The sequence below is a fragment of the Papio anubis genome, chromosome 10, assembly GCF_008728515.1.
Source record: "Papio anubis isolate 15944 chromosome 10, Panubis1.0, whole genome shotgun sequence".
In the NCBI taxonomy this organism is placed as follows: Eukaryota; Metazoa; Chordata; class Mammalia; order Primates; family Cercopithecidae; genus Papio; species Papio anubis.
The window spans coordinates 81,269,117-81,283,367 of NC_044985.1; the positions used below are offsets into that span (position 1 = coordinate 81,269,117).

A 14,251-nucleotide genomic window follows, 5' to 3' on the forward strand; every position below is an offset into this window, starting at 1 on the left:
CCCAGGCGACAAGATGCAGTGGTGCCTCCCAGGTTCAAGTGAGTCTCGTGTCTCAGCCACCCGAGTAGCTGGGATTACAGGCGTGTGCCACCACCACGCCTGGCTAATTTTTGTATTTTTTGTAGAGATGGGGTTTCCCCATGTTGGCCAGGCTGGTTTTGAACTCCTGACCTAAAGTGATCTGCCTGCCTTGGCCTCCCAAAGTGCTGGGATTACAGGTGTGAACCACTGCGCCCGGGCAAGTATTTATTATTTCTATGTGTTGGGAACAATTTCAAGTCCTCTCTTATTGCTATTTTAAAATATACGATATATTGTTGTTAATTAGAGTCACTTTACTCCACTGTTGAACAATATAACTTACATTTTTTATCTAATTGTATGTTTGTACCTGATAACCTACATTTCTTCATCCCCTGCTCACACCCACTCACCCTTCCCAGCCTTTGGTCATCATCATTTAACTCTCTACCTGTGTGAGATCAACTTTTTTAGCTCCCATATATGAGTGAGAACATGCCATATTTGTCTTTCTGTGCCTGGATTATTTCACTTAACATAATATCCTCCAGCTCCATCCATGTTGCTGCAAATGACGTGATTTCATTTCATTTTTTTCTTTTTTTTTTTTTTTGAGACATGACTCCAGCTCTGTTGCCCAGGCTGCAGCGCAGTGGTGCAATCAAGGCTCTCAGCAACCTCTGCCTCCTAGGCTCAAGTGATCCTTCCACCTCAGCTTCCAGAGTAGTCAGAACTACAGGTGCATGCTACCACGTTTTGGTAATTTTAAAATATATATATGTATTTTTTTGTAGAGATGAGGTCTCACAATGGTGCCCAGGCTGGGATTTCATTCTTTTTTTATGGCTGAAAGTATTCCACCATGTACATATGTATTATCTTCTTTATGCATTCTTCTGTTGGTGTACACTTAGGTTGACTCCATACCTTTGCTTTTGTGAATAGTGCTCTGATAAACAGGTGAGTGCAAGCATCCCTTTGATATACTGATTTCTTTTCCTTTGGATAGATACCTAGCAGTGGAATTGCTGGATCATATAGTAGTTCTATTTTTAGTTTTTTGAGAAATCTCTACACTGTTTTCCACAGTGGTTGTACTAATTTACATTCCCACCAACAGTGTAGAAGAGTTGCCTTTTGTCTACCTCCTCATCTCCACAGGATCTCTTTTTGTCTGTAGTAACAGCCATTCTAACTGGGGTAAGATAACATCTCATTGTGGTTTTTCATTTGCATTTCCCTGGTGATTAGTGATATTCAACATTCTTTCATATACCAGTTGGCCATTTGTATGTCTTCTCTTGAGAATTGTCTATTCGTGTCATTTGCCCACTTTTCAATGTGATTTTTTAAAATTGTTGAGGTGTTTGAGTTCCTTGTGTATATTCTGGATATCAGTCCCTTGTTGGATGAATAGTTTGCAAATATTTTCTCTTATTCTGTAAGTTTTCTCTTCATTCTGTTGATTGCTTCCTTTGCTGTGAAGCTTTTCAGTTTAATATAATTCTATTTGTCTATTTTTATTTTAGGTGTCTGTGCTTTTGACATCTTAGCTATAAAATCTTCCCTAGGCCAATGTCCTGAAGTGTTTTTCCTATGTTTTTCTCTAGTAGTTTTATAGTTTTGGGTCTTATGTTTAAGTCTTTAGTCCATTTGGAGTTGATTTTGTAGTGGTGACAGATAGATAGTGGTTTGGTTTCACTCTTCTGCATATGGATATCCATTTATTGAAGAGGATGCCCTTTCCCCAGAGTATGCTCTTGACGCTTTTGTTGAAAATCAGTTGGCAGTAAACATGAGAATTTATTTCTGGGTTCTGTATTCTGTTCCATTGGTCAATACCAATACCATACTGTTTGGTTACTATAGCCTTGTAATATATTTTGAAGTAAGGTAGTATGATGCTTCCAGCTTTGTTCTTTTTTTCCTAAATTTTTTTTGGTTATTCTGGCTCTTTTGTGGTTCCATAAAAATTTTAGTATTTTTTTTCTATTTTTGTGAAAATGACATTGGTATTTTGATAGGGGTTGAATTGAATATGTAGATTGCCTTGGGCAGTATTTTAACAGAATTAATTCTTCCAATCCATGAGCAGGAGATGTCTTCATTTGTTTGGTGTCCTCTTCAATTTCTTTCTTTAAAATTTTTTAATAAAAATTTAAAATTTTCCTAGAGATGAGTTCTCACTATGTTGCTTAGGCTGGTCTCAAACTCCTTGAGTCAAGCGATCCTCCCACGACCTCCTAAAGTGCTGGGATTACAGGCGTGAACCAGTGCACCTGGCCGCCTTCAATTTCTTTCCTTAGTGTTTTGTAGTTTTCTTGTAGTTGTGGGTTTGTCATATATGGCGTTGATTATTTTGTGGTATGTTCCTTCTATGCCTAGTTTGTTGAGAGTTTTGGTCAAGAAGGATGTTGAATTTTTTAAAATGTTTTTTCTGCATCTATTGAGATGATCATATGTTTTTTAGCCTTCATTCTGTTGATGTGATGTGTCATGTTTATTGATTTGCGTATGTTAAACCATGTTTGCATCACTGGTATAAATTCCATTTGATCATGGTGTATTATCTTTTTGATGTGCTATTGAGTTTGGTTTGCTAGTATTTTGTTGAGCATTTTTGCATTTATATTCATCAGGGATATTGGCCTGTAGTTTTCTTTTTTTATTGTGTTGGCCTTATAGAATGAATTAGGGAGAATTCTCTCCTTTCCAATTTCTTGAAATGGCTTGAGGAGGATTGCTATTAGATCATCTTTGTATGTTTGGTAGAATGTGGTAGTGAATCTGTCCAGTTTTGAGGTGGTGAATCTGTCCAGTTTCTTTGTTGGGACACTTTCCATTACTGATTTAATCTTGCTATTCATTACTGATCTGTTCAGGTTTTCCATTTCTTCCTGATGCAATTTTGGTAGGTTGCATGTGTGCAGGAATTTATCTATTTTTCTCTAGGTTTTACAGTTTGTTAGTGTATAGTTGTAATAGTCTGTAATGATCTTTTGTATTTCCGTGGTATCAGTTATAATGACTCCTTTTTCATTTCTAATTTTGGTCTTTTCTTGGTTAGTCTAGCTAGCAGTGTATTAATTTTGTTTATCTTTTTGAAGAATCTGCTTTTTGTTTTATTGATCCTTTGTATTGTTTTTGTCTGTATTTTGTTTAGTTCTACTCTTTCTTATTTTTTTCCTTTTACTAATTTTGGGTTTGGTTTGTTTTGCTTTTCTAGTTCTTTCAGGTACATTATTAGACTGTTTATTTGAAATCTTTCTACTTTTTTGATGTAGGCATTTATTGCTATATACTACTCTCGTAGTATTGCTTTTGTTGTATCCCACAGTTTTTGATATGTTATATTTTCATCTTCATTAATATCAAGACATTTTAAAATTTCCTTCTTCATTTCTTCATTGACCCAATAGTTATTCAGTAGTATGCTGTTTAATTTTTATCTATTTGTATAGTTTACGAAGTTCCTCTTGGTATTGATTTCTAGTTTTATTCCATTGTGGTCTGAGAAGATACTTGATATGATTCCATTTTTTAAAAAATTGTGTCTGGGTATGGTGGCTCATGACTGTAATACCACCATTTTGGGAGGCTGAGGTGGGCAGATTGCTTGAGGTCAGGAGTTCAAGACCAGCCTGGGTAACATGGCAAAACCCAGTCTCTACAAAAAATACAAAAATCAACCAGATGTGGTGGTGTGTGCCTGTAGTCCCAGTTACTCAGGAGGCTCAGGTGGAAGGATTGCTTGAGCCCAGGAAGTTGATGCTGCAGTGATTCATGATTGCGCCACTGCACTCCAGCCTGGGAGACAAAGGGAGACCCCATCTCAAAGAAAAAAAAAGTTGGCTAGATGCAGTGGCTTATGCCTGTACTCCTGGCAATTTGGGAGGCTGAGGCAGGAGGATTGCTTGTCTCAGGTGTTTGAGACCAGCCTGGGCAACAGAGTGAGACCCCTAGCTCTACAAAACTTACAAAAATTACAAAAAAAAAAAATTAGCTAGGTGTGGTGGTACATGGTTGTGGTCCCAGCTACTTGGGAGGCTGAGGTGGGAGGATCACTTGAGCCTGGGAGGTCAAGGTTGCAGCAATCCATGATTGTGCCACTGCACTCCAGCCTAGACAACAGAGAGAGAACTTATCTCAAAAATTTTTTTTGTTGAGACTCATTTTCTGGCCTAATATATGATTTATTCTAGAGAATGTTCCATGTGCTAATAAGAATGTGTAATCTGAAGTTGTTGAATAAATGCTCTGTAAATGTCTGTTAGGTTCATGTGATCTAATGTCCGTTTTAAATCCAGTGTTTCATTGGGTACTCATGGACCCAAAGATGGCAACAATAGACACTGGGACTACTAGAGAGAGGGAATGGGGCAGAGATCGAAAAATTAACTATTGGGCACTACGCTCACTACCTGGGTGACAGGATCGGTTGAACCCCAAACCTCAGCATCATGCAATATACCCATGTAACAAACCTGCACATGTACCTCCTAAATCTAAAATAAAAATTGACATTATTTTAAAAAGTTAATAATCAGGAAAATGGTGGTGGGGGGGAGCAGTGAAGAGATATGAGGGAACCCTCTATGCTCTCTGCTCAATTTTTATGTAAAACTAAAACTGCTCAAAATTAAAATCTATTGGTTTATAAGAAATAAGTCCAATGTTTCTTTGTTATTTACTGTATGGATGATCTGTCTAATGCTGAAAGTGGGTTGAAGTACTCCACTAATCTCGCATTGAAGTCCATCTCTCTCTTTAGATCTAGCAATATTTGCTTTACGAATCTGGGTGCTCCAGTGTTGGGTGCATATATGTTTAGAATTGTTATATCCTCTTGCTGGATTTATTCCTTTATCATTCATTATGTGCCTTGTCTTCTTTTTTTTTTTTTTTTTTTACTGTTTTTGACTTACTGTTTTGACTCTTTTAGCTGATATAGGTATAGCTATATCTATTTACTTCTGGTTTCCATTTACATGGAATATCATTTTCTATCCCTTTACTTTCAGTCTATATGTGTCTCTATAGGTAAAGTGCATTTCTTATAGGCAAGACGTAATTGGATCATGTTTTAAAATTCATTCAGCCAGTCTATATCTTTTAAGTGGAGAATTTAATCTACTTACATTCAAAGTTATTACCGAAATGTGAGTTTTTGTTCCTATCATATTGTTAATTGTTTTCTGTATGTTCTTTGTTCCTTTATTTTGCTCTTCCTGTTTATCATTGTAGCTTGGTGGTTTTTTGCAGTGGTGCCATTTAGTCCTTTCTCTTCCTCATTTGTGTGTTTACTTTACCAGTGAGTTTTATACTTTTGTATAGTTTTCATGATGGTAAATGTTGTCCTTTCACTTTCCAGGTTTAGAACTCCCTTGAACATTTCTTGTAAGAATGTACTAGTGGTTGTGAATTCTCTCAGCTGTTGCTTGTCTGGGAAAGACTTTATTTCTCCTTTTTTTTATTTTTTATTCGAGATGAAGTCTCACTTTGTTACCCAGGCTGGAGTGCAGTGGTGCAATCTCGGCTCACTGCAACCTCTGCCTTCCAGCTTCAAGCATTTCTCTTGCCTCAGCCTCCTGAGTAGTGGGGACTACAGGTGCCTGCCACCACGCCCAGCTAAGTTTTGTATTTTTAGTAGAAACAAGGCTTCACCATGTTGGCCCGGCTGGTCTTGAACTCCTAACCTTAAGTGCCTCGGCCTCCCAAAGTGTTGGGACTACAGGCATGAGCCACTGCGCCCAGCCCTATTTCTCGATTTATGAAGGCGAATTTTGCTGGATGTAGTATCCTTGGCTGGCAGTTTTTTTCTTTGAGCACTTTGAACATGTCATTCCATTCTCTCCTGGCCTGTAAAGTTTCTGCTGAGAAATCTGCTGTTAGTCTGATAGGGGTTCTTTTATAGGTGACTAGATACTTTTCTCTTGCTGTTTTTAGAATTCTCTCTTTGTCTTTAGCATTAGACAGTTTGACTATAATGTGCTGTGGAGAAGATCTTTTTGCATTGTATGTGTTTGGGGATCTCAGAGTCTCCTGTACCTGAATGTCTAAATCTTGGGAAGTTTTCATCTATTATTTCATTAAATAGGTCTTCTAACCCTTTCATTCTTGTTTTGCCTTCTGGGATTCCAATAATTTGAGTATTTGGTAACTTCATGGTGTTCCATATGACATGAAGACTTTGTTTATCCTTTCAAATTCTTTTTTTTTTCTTTACTTTTGTCTGACTGGATTATTTCAGAAGACTTGTCTTTGAGTTCTGAGATTCATTCTACTGTTTGATTTAGTCTATTGTTGAAGCTCTTGAATGTATTTTATATTTAATTCAAGGAATTCTTCAGTTCCAGAATTCCTGTTTGGTTCATTTTTATTTTTATTTTTTGAGACAAGGTCTTACTTGTCCAGGCTACCAGGCTGCAGTGCAGTGGTACTTGGCTCACTGCTTCCTGGGTTCAAGTGACTCTCCTTTCTCAGCCTGCTGAGTAGCTGGGAATACAGGCATGTGCCACCATGCCCAGCTAATTTTATTTTATTTTTTCCAGTAGAGACGAGGTTTCACCATGTTGGCCGGGCTGGTCTCAAACTCCTGACCTCAAGTGATCTGCCTGCCTCAGCCTCCCAAAGTGCTGGGATTACAGGCCTGAGCCACCGTGCCTGGCTGGGTTTATTTTTATATCTATCTCTCTGGTAAACTTGTCATCATGTCCTGAATTGCTTTTCTGATTTATTTGTATTATTTTTCAGAATTCTCTTGTATTTCACTGAGCTTCTTTAGAGTTAATAATTTGAATTCTTTCTGGAATTTCATGAATTTCTTTTTGTTTATGATCTGTTGCCTGAGGATTATTGCATTTCTGTGGAGGTGTCACATTTCCTTGTACTTTCATGTGTCCTGCATTCATATGTTGATATCTATGCATCTGGTGTAACAGCCACTTCTTCCAGTTTTTTGAATTTTCTTTTGTGGAAAAGGTTTTTCCTGAGGATGTATCTATGGTGTTGGTTGGGTAGGATGCTTTGGCTTTGATTCTAGGTGTGTGGAATAGTGTAGTCTCTGTATGATTTATTTGGCTGTAAACAACATCAGTTGTAGCTGTGATTTCCATGAAGGCTTAGGGTGTGGTTATTAGTGGATGCTGTGGTGAGGTTTTGTTGGGGACTGGGATGCCAGGTAGGCCAGTCTTTGGGCCCCAGTGGTGGCAGCAGAGGGTTGAGCATGCCTGTCTTTGGGACCCAGTAAGGCACATATTGGCAGGGGTGTTAGCAGGTCCAGGTGGGCCAATTCTTGGACTTCCAGGAAGCTTAATTTTGCCAGTAGTGGTAGCAGTGGGTTGGGAGGGTGGGAGGGTCCTTGGCCCCCTGGAGAGCCAGGGTGGCATGGGTGATTGCAGTGACAGTGATGGGGCAACCTTTGGGTTGCAAGCAGTGCAACCTGGTGTTGGCAGTGTCTGTGGTGGGCTGAGTAGGCCAGTCCCTAGACCTGCAGGTGGGTGCATGCAGATAGGTGCCAGCTATGGTGGCAGCAGCCAGATGGGTAGATTTCTGGAAGGAGTGTTCAGGTGCCAGTGGTGGTGAACTTAGCTGAACAATCCCCTGACCTCTGGGCTGTGTGCTCTGGCATGTTGAGGGGAGTGAAGCTAGGCTAGAGGGGCTGTCCTCAGTCCTCTGATAGCATGTGCAGGCACCAGTCATGGTAAGCAGGAGTGGGATGTTCCCCAGGCCACCAGTGGAATGCTCAGGTTGGGGGCAGCAGTGGCCATGCTGCTGTCCTGTCACTGGGGTGGGAGGTGCTGCCTTCAGCGGTGGCAGCCTGGACAGGTGGGGAACACATGTGATGCTTGTGCCTTGGCCTCTGCCGTGATAGCCTATGCCTTGGTAGCACTTCAGCTCTGGGCATGGTAGCCTGTGGTCATTGATGCCTCAGCCCAGACGCATGTACCTGCACCTGGCAGTAGCCTGCACCTGGATTGTACCTCAGGCCTGGCTGCAGTAGCCTGCATGCAGTTGCTTGTGCCTCAGTCACAGGGCAATAGTCCACATATCTCTTGTGGCTCAGCCCTAGCATCACTGAGATCTACGACAGTACTCAGTCTATTGGGGATGGGGCTCTAAAATGGTGCCTTGCTGTAGCTGCCTAAGTCTCCGGGGGTGTTTGGGACCCAGTATGCCCTTCCTCCCTGGGACAGTCCTGTGGCACAATCTCTTGGCAGCTCCCTGTTAGTTTCAAGGCCTCAAGGGTTGAGGAGCTCTCCCATGGTTAGAACTGCAGGGGTCCACAGTGGGAAGGTGAAGTACTGAGGGTCTCTCCCTTAACCTTTCCTCATACTGGGGAGTCTCTCTCAGCCCTCAGCTGATCCCAACCGAACAAGTTGCCTCACTTCCTTCTCCTTCCTTGTTTTAGGTATTTCTTGTCACTTTCTGTGGAATTCCAGTGTTTTATCTTGGATGATCTACTCAATGTGTGACTATCTACTCACTGTTTTGGTTCTTCCTAACTGCAATTTTAAAATACAATACAACTCTATTGAGCTATGTAGTTCATTATTATAGGCAGATATATGAAGGACCAAATTATGACCAAACTCCTGAAGTCTTATGTTTACTGCTATCTCCTTAATATGCTACATTCCTACCATTCTGTTTTATTTTCAGTTTCCAGACAGACCACAGAGTTTTCTGTCCCTTCTGAGTATTTGTACATTTTGTCTTTCAGCCATATTTGCCTTATCCCTACTCACTTCCTATTCAGTCTTTTCTTTTTTTCAACTTTTGTTTTTGGGTTGGGGTGAGTGGAAATGTAACATACAAAAGAAAAAGACACAAAACATGCTTAAGTCTACCAACACTAGGGCAGCAGTCCCCAACCTTTTCGGCACCACGGACTGGTTTCATTGAAAGCAGTTTTCCTATGGATGGAGGCAGGGAGTGGATGGTTTCAGTATGAAATTGTTCCATTTCAGATCATCAGGCATTAGTTAGATTCTCATAAGAAGTGTGCAACCTAGATCCCTTGCACACGCAGTTCACAATACATGCTCCTATGAGAATCTAATGCCGTTGCTAATCAGGCAGTAATGCTTGCTGGCCTGCTGCTCACCTCTGGCTGTGTGGCCCTGTTCCTGACAGGCCACAGACCAGTACCAGTCTGCAGCCTGGGGGTTGGGGACCCCTGCACTGGGGTAACCACTATTCATCCAAAAATTAGAAAATAGCCAGCACTTCAGAAGCCTTTACCCTTTCCAATCACAATGCTCCCGTCCTCTCTGCAATACCTTGATTTTCATGATAATGACTTTTTTGCCTTTCTTCTTAGTTTACTTCCCAGAATGCAGCCCTAAACACTATACTTCCGTTTGAGCCATCAAAGGGAATCATATAGCATGGACTTATGTGTCTGTCTTCACACAATATCATGCTTGTGGAATTCATCTTGTGTAATTGGAGTTCCTCTGTTTTCACTGCAGTGTGGTAAGAGTTGGCGAACTGTGGCCTGTGGTCTGTTTTGTTATATGTTTTCTACGGCTGCTTTCACGCTACAACAGCAGAGTTGAATAGTTATGTCAGAGACCTCATATTTACCATCCAACCCTTTACAGAGTATTTGCTGATTTCTGCAGTATTGTGTGAGTACACCACAATTTATTTTTTCCATTCTTTTGTTTTTTGGAGTTCTGGGTTGTTTACACTTTTGAGTTATTACAAACAACACTTCTGTGAACATTCTTGTAGTGCCTCATGGTGCACATGTACACTCATTTCTGTTGGGTATATCTTTAGTTAAGTAGATAATGCCACACATTTTTTTTCCTAAATGATTCTAACAATTTACCAACACTGGTGTTTGAGACCAGTCTGGGCAACAGAGCAAAACCGACCTCCATCTCTACAAAAAATTAAAAAATAAGCCAGGCAAGGTGGCACATGTGTAATCTCAGCTGCTCCAGCAGCTGAGGCAGGAGGATTGCTTGAGCTTGGGAAGTCATGTTTATAGTGAGCTATGACTGAGTCACTGCACTTCCACCTGGATGACAGAGTGAGATCCTGTCTCAAAAAAAAAAATCTATTTCAATTCCTTCCTGAAATTTTCAGTCAGCTGTGCATCCATAACTGCCTCAACTAAGATCTTCCACTGCCACCTCAAATGCAACATGACTGCAATGAAATTGCTCTTTGACTACAGACAGACTCCCTTCGGGGTGCCCCTCCTTCTGTAAGAGGACTCATTATTTCCATAGTCACTCAGGCTCGAAACTGGGAAGTCATCCTGGATTCCTCATTCTTTCCATCCCTTCATATCCAGCCAGTCACAGGCCAAGTTCCTCCTTCATAACATCTGTTATATCTACCCCTTGTATCCTATCCCTATTACTGACCTTCACCCACAGGTTGTCTTCATCATTGGCCTTGACTTCTTGCCTCCATCCCTTCTCACTGCTATTCCACATGAATCTTCTTAAAACACTTTTCTGCCCCTATCAACTACTTGTTCAAACAGCCTTTACTGCCATTTATCTTCCATAGAATTAGGTCTTAACTCCCTAGCTAAGCCAGAACCTTCCCATATCCCATTAGTTTAGAATCTTACTTTTTGCTTCCTCTCTAGAAAACCTCCTTTAGCTCACTGCTCTGTTCACTAGCCCTTGAACTTACTCCAACCTCTGAATCTTTTTCTGTTTAAGCCACTTTCTTCAAGGGTCAGTTAAAGTCCTAACTCTAGTTCCAACTGATCCTATTCAAAATTGATTTCTCCTTTGTCTGATACTTGTTGTAGCACACTATTTCCTCCACATGTACCTTGTATTATAATTTTTTGTTCATTCACTCATTCGACAAAGAATATTGATCATCACTCGTATTCCAAACATCGTGCTGGACACAGGGTGTATAAAGATGTAGATGATATAATTCCTAACCTTGATGAGTTCATGATCTTGTCCAGTTTGACCAAGTTGAATACAAAATATTCGAGGGCTGAAACTGTCTTACTCTTTTTTATATTTCCAATGCTAATCAGCATTTTCCACAGAGTACATGTATAATATATGTCTATTCCTGTTAATGGTGATGATGAAAGGCAAATATAATTTCTTGTTCTAATAATAATGAAGCAAGCTAGAGGCTAGCAAAATTTCACTCATATTTTATGTAATTCTAGCAGAAATTCAGATAAGGAAGCTACCATCCAATTTTCTGTTGGGTTTTAGTATTGTAGAACCTCTTTTTACTCACAAAGCTATAAATGCTCTAAAAATTCTTAAGGCTGTTATTATTCAGGTTGTTTCCTGGAATTGTACAAGGAGGTAAATTAACCCTTTTGGATCACTTGTAGAGTTATTTTAACTTTTTGTTAAGAAACCCTATAACACACTCATATACATACATCATATACTTTCATAAACACATATAGATAGATATACTACAAGAAATCTCTAGATGACTTCAAATTCTCACTAATAAGCAGGAATAATGAATTGTTACTTTATCATAATACAGTGAAAGAAGTCATTACTATACAATAATCCAGAAAACATATCACAAACATTTTACTGAAGGCTCATTAGTGCAATTGGTAGACTTGGCATAAAGTTCCAGAAAAATTCTGCCTACTTGGATGAGACTTTAAATTTCTTGAAAGAAGGGGCTATGTGTTTTATTTCTTTCATAGTACCTAAGATACCCAGCATGGCAACGCAATCAGGAACTACTCCAAAAACATTTGTCTAGTTGCAGTTGCACAAACTAATAATTTTATGGCCAGAATAAGAAAAATGTGTATGAACCTTTGCAAAGAACATATAAGTAACCAATACTTGATGATTACGTATCAGAGGGGAAATGTAGGAATTATTTTAATGACCTCAATAGGTTGGTCAAAAAGCATCTTGCAGGAGCTGGGTTTAAGGAGGAATGTGGAGACAGAGGGTATTCTCAGAGGAAGCATCGTACCAGTTAACTTTTATCAAGTGCTTACTAAGTGCCAGATACCTTTCCAAGTAGATCATCTTATGTTAGTTCCTTTGATCCTTAAAACAACTCTGTGATGTCAGCACCATGAGAACACCCATTTTATAGATGAGGAAACTGACGTAGAGCAACGTTTACAAATTTGCCACAGTTTTCAGCCTAGATTAGGACCCCAAAACCATGACTCCAGAGCTTTGTATGCTTCAAGTCTACACTATGATTTCTCCTATAGAGATGCAAATAATGATTCAAGGGCCAAAAAGAAAAAGTGTGGGGAAGGGAGAGGAAGAGAGACAGAGACAGAGAGATAAGGAGAGAATGGGAGGTGTAAGTTGTTTTGTTTTCTGGGTGGAGCTTTGAAAGTGATATATAATTGAATGGAAAATAAGTAAGTTGTTCAAGAAAGTTACAACCACCATAATGCAGGACAAGGCACTGTGAATTTTCAGAGGGTCTCCTCCTCCTGCCCCCATTGGATCTACTTTCTGTGCCATGGCCTCTATTTGGAAAAAACAGAGGAAAATAACGTAAGAGACAGGCTCATCATGAGCACACACGGCCGTCACCAGGCTGTTTTATTTCCTGAAAGGTTGCTCATTCCATGGTGGCCTCTGACAGGCAGGAGGTGCCACTATTCAAGACTCCTCCCGGCAACCCCAGGACAGAATTACCAGTGCCAAACAGAAGGCTGGCATGTTTTAACCCACCCATGACCCGCTCCTATATACACTGGAGTGGCAGCCGGAGGTCAGAGACAACAGAAGAGCAGCAGGGAAACTATGACCTGGAAGGTGGTTTGTGGAGCTGGGCTGATGCTGAGTCCTGGCTTCTGAAGCAAAGGCAATGGGGAAGACAGAAACAAAGAAAAACTAAAACAAAAACATGTGGAAAAATGGGAGAGCAATGGGGCACCAGGAGACTAGGCGCCTGTACCAAATAGGAACCAGGTGCAGCTTTAAAGTATGTGCCTGCTTTATGTGTTAACATTTGCACACTCTGCCCGTACTTAAACTTTTACAGTGTAATACTCTGTTATCTCTTCTAAGCACCTAGAGTGGAAGGTAGAAATTATACTCCTTTTACAGAGAGAAGGGCTTCTGAGAATAACAAAACCCAAATGACTTTTGAATAAAGCTGCAGATCTTTCTGATTCAAGGATGACTGCATTTATACAAATTTGTTTGAGATGTTAACATTGTTGCAAGGAAATGAATCAGAAAAACTTTTCAAGTTACTTTAAACCCTATGATCCTAGGATGGATTGTGCAGAGAATCCTAAAGTACAGATCAAAATGGTTCTGACCTAAATTCATGAATAGACAGTGTTTCAAGACTAAGGAAAGTATGTGTCCGTCTCCTATGGATTTACAGAAACTAGTCCTAAAAAAAAATTGACAAGGAAAATCAGTGGTGTGAACATAGCACCACATTACAAATATTTTCTCAAATGAAGGTTTTTGAAAAAGTGTAGAAAAAATTCAAACGGTTGTTTGGATACTTCTCTGATAATCGTCATTATCTTAATCCATTTTTAACATTCATAATTAAAAAGAAAATTAAGAAATTAAGAATATTAATTTTTTTCCTTTGGTAGCCTTAGCTTTAAACAAAAATAGGATGTGAACATATTAAAAGTCTATGTACAGATTTTGTATATGTCCCTGGAAGGGAGTCTGTTTGCTGGCCAGCTTAATTTTTGACAAAGAAAAATGGGCTGCTCTTGCTTCTTGCACAAAGATGCACTGTTTCTAGAGCAAAGGAAAAAAAAAAAAAAGGAGAATGTGTGTAAACAATACATTTGGAAAAAATTAAGATAATATTCAACATGATAATTTAGTATAAGCTTTTTGAGAATGGATAAAATGTGTGGCTCATTAGAATTAAAAATATAACTATAATAAGAACTTTAAATACTAATATCTGATAACTTTAACAGCAAGCAAGTCACCCTAAAATTCATTTTCAGTACCTCATCATTAAAGATGTAGCTCTTTTTAAAAGCTGCTTTGTCTATGCAGTTGTACAGTACTCTAAAGTTTCCACAAGAAACGAGGCAAAGTATTTGTGAAATCGAGCCACCTCGATTCCTTCCACAGAGCTGCCATCTGGGCTTGTTTATTTGTGTTTCCAACTTTCGGGAACAGAGAGTTTCTCTGTTGGGGACAGGGCACTGAGTAAAGGAAGTGTCTTACAGAAGGCTATCTTTTTTTTTTTTTTTAACTACATATTCAAAACTTACAGTTTAGTTTGGTCAAAA

At 39.6% G+C, this 14,251-nt stretch overlaps 1 protein-coding gene across 3 annotated transcripts in view; it reads right to left on the reverse strand.

Moving 5' to 3' along the window:
• The window catches only part of RFTN2 (raftlin family member 2), a 111,461-nt gene that overhangs the window by 78,681 nt on the left and 18,529 nt on the right, over positions 1-14,251 (reverse strand). The window lies entirely within an intron of this gene.